At 50.8% G+C, this 4,805-nt stretch overlaps 1 non-coding gene across 1 annotated transcript; it reads left to right on the forward strand.

Annotated features, from left to right (window-relative positions):
* Positions 1-1,687: 1,687 nt before the first annotated feature.
* Positions 1,688-1,842, forward strand: LOC126928531 (5.8S ribosomal RNA). Its single transcript, XR_007716750.1, has one exon. It is a non-coding gene; the product is annotated as a 5.8S ribosomal RNA (ribosomal RNA).
* The last annotated feature ends 2,963 nt before the right edge of the window (positions 1,843-4,805 follow it).

Genomic DNA, 4,805 nt, shown 5'->3' on the forward strand with positions numbered 1-4,805 from the left:
TGGGAACTTGAGCTTTCGAAAATTAAACTTTGACACGAATATCGAACGAAAAATTACGAATGGAAACCACCCGTAAAGAGAAATGAGATCGAGGCGCTTGCGTGAGGCCGTATACAGAAAGACCCGCCGCCACGATCTCGTATTTTTTTTTTTGCGTCGTGGAGACCGTACAAACGAATAACAAAATCTCTAAAGTGCCTCGTGTCGGAGAGATCATGCTCGCCTATTCTCTTCTATGTTTCGTGGTCTGTGTTGCGTTTGCTCTCCTCCTAGCAACGGGACATCGAAGACTCCTCTTTGGGATCGAACGAAGCGACTAAAACGAGTCGACGAGAGCGAAAGTACGAGTAGCGAGTCGCGCATGTAGAAAGGATACCGACATATCTTCGAAGGTTCTCTTCGAAGATCCATGGATACCTTATGCGCGTCGACCTTTCGTCTCTTTCACCGCTCTCGGTCGTTCTCGAAACGTGCTTCCTACCCATAGGGCGTGTGTTCTTCGTATGTCGTTTTGTTCGAAATAACGAAACCACTTGTAACATACTCGTGGATCGGGTAACCTAGAACGAAAACGCATTGCGTGGATGTTGGCCCGCTATGATAATGATGATGATGACGATGACTATGATGACGATGCGTAGCAACGATTCGTAACTAGTCTAGCCGAAGTTGGTTCAGAGGGGACCGCAGGCTGTCTACCCTCGATGTCGTGAGTCGGACACCCGTGCCGTCGCTAGAGTTTTTTCAAAGCTCGGCTTCTGGATATTGGGAAGAAAGACCGCTCGAGGACGACGGCTGCGCGTGCGTCCCATCGAATTTTTTTTTTTTATACCACCTGAACGACTAAAGTTTCGTCTAGTTCGTCGCATATAACCCGTTCAGAGGGGACCGCAGGCTGTCTATCCTCGTTGTCGTGAGTCGGACACCCGTGCCGTCGCTGAAGTTTTTTCAAAGCTCGGCTTCTGGATATTGGGAAGAAAGACCGCGCGAGGTAGATGGATGCGAGTCCCATCGAATTTTTTTATTTTTTAAAAAAAACAATCACCTGAACGGAGATGTGTTCTCTTTCGTCGATTTTTCACGCTTTGAGTCGTCGCGATCGCCATCCGTTCGGAGGAGATCGCCGACTTCGAAGCCTCGATGTCGTGAGTCGGACACCCGTGCCGTCGCTAGAGTTTTTTCAAAGCTCGGCTTCTGGATATTGGGAGGAAAGACCGCTCGAGGCCGAGGGTCGCGCGAGTCCCATCGAATCTTTACATCACCCGAACGATGGAGGCGCACGCTCTTTTTCTTGAATAATTGGACGAGAGGAATGCATATCGTATTATATATACACACACACACATATATATATATATGGGCTAGCCACCGTGCGTATTTCTTCGCGAGATCGTGTGCTGCACAGAGGATTCAGAATCGGGTGTTATATCCCCGTCGTTTCCTGACGAACGGAGCTTCGATCTCGATGGTTGTTATATATCATAATGTACTTTTCGCCCGGCCGGCGGACGCGCGTATCTTCGCGCGTTCGTCGGATTTCATTTTCGAACGTTTTCGTGTCGTCGATCTTCCGGCGACTTCTGCGCGTCCGATTCCCGTTGGTCGGTCGTGTCGGATCTCGGCTTCGCTCGAACCGAGTATTAAGAGTACATGGAGTACAAGAGTTTTAAAAAATATATGAAAAGATTACCCTGAACGGTGGATCACTTGGCTCGTGGGTCGATGAAGAACGCAGCTAATTGCGCGTCAACGTGTGAACTGCAGGACACATGAACATCGACATTTCGAACGCACATTGCGGTCCACGGATACAATTCCTGGACCACGCCTGGCTGAGGGTTGCTCACGTAAACCTAAGACTGCTTGCGTTGCGTGTCGTTCCTCTCTATCTGTCTCTCTCTGTCCCTTGGTGCCTTCGACAACCCGCCGTCGTTCTTACGATACGTAGAACGTTTCAGAGTCGGAGGAAGCGCACGAAGAAGGATACGAACAAGAGCGGACGCGAGAGAACGTACGCGACGTACGAGCGATTGTTGGACGCTCGTCGGCGTTCGTCGCGGTCGTGTCGAGACCGTGCAATTCGTACGCATGCTCGATATATAAACTATCGTGTTCACGGGAGACACTACGAAACTCTACCTCTGTCTCTCTCTGTCCCTTGGTGCCTTCGACAACCCGCCGTCGTTCTTACGATACGTAGAACGTTTCAGAGTCGGAGGAAGCGCACGAAGAAGGATACGAATAAGAGCGGAGAGAACCGTCACGGACCTGCGTGAGTGCTAGCGGCGTCGTGAGTCGTCCTTTCGTACGACCGCCCGCTTATGCACCGCTTCGTGTCGGTTATCGAATATATTATATATATATATATATATATATATATATACGTAGTGTTGTCCTCGTGACCGATTTTTTTTTCATATCAGCAGATTTGCATACGTTTGCAGGTTTTCGATGAGCACGATGTCCGCGCCCCCGACGTCGTCTTAAATGAATATTATTTTGGCGAGACTGAGAGAAAGCAAATATGGGAACTCGGTCGAGAGAGGAGAGAAGGAGAACAGCCTCAGATAAAAGTAAACTTGGTAACGGTGCGGAATTTTGCCGTACAACCGTCTTTTCTTAAGACGTTTTACTCGAATAGCCCCAGGGATCTAATGCCCACTCCGTCTCTTCGTGCGTAGAGATATACTCTGCGCGAGCGACTGACAACGACGAGGACCGTCGCATCGATGGGTCGTCGTTGCGTTTAACATACTCTGTGCTTGTAATTTATCCCCGAAAGAGAGCCGTAGATCCGGGAACGCACACGTGATTTCTTCGAGCGCTGATGACTTAGGGAGATGATCCCCAGGCGTTGCGCGGAGATCGGAGAGTACGCGTTACTTGTATCGGGACGAATTTTCCCCGTCGTTCGCGTATCTCTCTGCCCGCCGGCCCTGGCCCAAAGCCACGTTCGTCGGAAATCGTAGAAATCGTGTGCGAACTAGCGCGTGTCTATGATCGGCTACGGGTGTTTTACCAAGCTCGAGGTGTTGCGCAACGTTTCCGTACCTGACGAAGATGCGCACGAGAGTCCGTTACAAAGTCGTTGGATGGTCGTCGTCGTCATGCCAGAGAGAATCTCTGGACACGTACAGGAGAAGAGATCGTAGACGAGGAAGAAGACGATCCCCTTTGGCGAGGCTGGAGTGAAACTTTGATTTAATTAAAGACGAGGTATACACGCGCGTACGACGTGATAGTCGTGCGCGCGTGTGATTTTTTTTTAAGGCAATTCGGCGCTACAAGTACTCGAAAAACAGAGAGTGTTGGTCATCCCATGCCTTTTCGGCGTCTATCGCTGGACCGCGCATCCTAACGTCGACGGTCGTCCAGTCCCCGAACACACCACAGTGTACGTCTCGCTCGCTTTTCCACTTGCGTGCGTTCCCGTGCGTTTTCGTCGTCGTCGGTACAGAGCAAAGAAACTTTGCCGTTTCGATCTCTGTGCCGGCAGAAAACAAGGAACCGCTGGAATTTGTCGAGAGTAGAGAAACGGCTGTAAGAGACTGAGGACGGGCGTTAAAAATCACCGACGATCGTTTTAGGATGTCTGGCGTGAGTCTTAGCTCGAACATGATACGACGTACGAAGAAAAGGGCACTTTGGCGCGATGCTTAAAACGCTTCTCTGGAAGGAAAGAGTGTTCTCGTTCTATTCGAATTTTTATTTTTTTTTCTCTTTGAGGCGATTTTCGCATATAGAGATAAAAAAAATACCACCTTCTCTCGTACTGGAGTTTCATAGCTTTGTTCGAAGTGTTCGCGCATACACGGCACGAACGTGTTTTTTTTTTCTTTGAATAAAAAAATCACATTTTTGTCTCGTGTCGTGACGTTGAAGCGACCTCAGAGTAGGCGAGATTACCCGCTGAATTTAAGCATATTACTAAGCGGAGGAAAAGAAACTAACAAGGATTTCCTTAGTAGCGGCGAGCGAACAGGAATTAGCCCAGCACTGAATCCCGCGGTTCCGCCGTTGGGAAATGTAGTGTTCGGGAGGATCCGTTTATCCCGTGACGTCGAACCGCGTCCAAGTCCATCTTGAATGGGGCCATGTACCCACAGAGGGTGCCAGGCCCGTAGCGACCGGAACGCGTTTCGGGAGGATCTCTCCTTAGAGTCGGGTTGCTTGAGAGTGCAGCCCTAAGTTGGTGGTAAACTCCATCTAAGGCTAAATACAACCACGAGACCGATAGCGAACAAGTACCGTGAGGGAAAGTTGAAAAGAACTTTGAAGAGAGAGTTCAAGAGTACGTGAAACCGTTCAGGGGTAAACCTGAGAAACCCAAAAGATCGAATGGGGAGATTCATCGTCGACGGCGCCGGTTCCCGTTGGTGAGCGATGCTCCGGGTGGGCCTTCGTGGTTCCATTAGCGAGGGCACGCCACCTTCGGTGTCGAACGCGCCGGTGTCGTAGTCGTGCACTTCTCCCCTAGTAGAACGTCGCGACCCGTTGTGTGTCGGTCTACGGCCCGAGTGGGCGCCTGTCGCGTCGCTTCGGCGTACGCGGCAGACCCTCGGTCGCCCGGCCGACTGCACGACGGTACACGCACGGTATCGGGCCGCAACCAATCCATTTTCTCGAATATGTGTGTGTGCGTCTGGACCGCCGCAAGCTTCGCCCTTACTCCGCAGTCTCGGGCTTACGTCCCGTGCTCGGGTATTGGCAGCTGTTAGCAGCGCGGATATCTTGGACTGGCCAAATCTCGAATTACCGGTCGGCGACGCTATTGCTTTGGGTACTCTCAGGACCCGTCTTGAAAC

This window comes from Bombus affinis, unplaced genomic scaffold (genome assembly GCF_024516045.1).
Source record: "Bombus affinis isolate iyBomAffi1 unplaced genomic scaffold, iyBomAffi1.2 ctg00001046.1, whole genome shotgun sequence".
Taxonomy (NCBI): Eukaryota; Metazoa; Arthropoda; class Insecta; order Hymenoptera; family Apidae; genus Bombus; species Bombus affinis.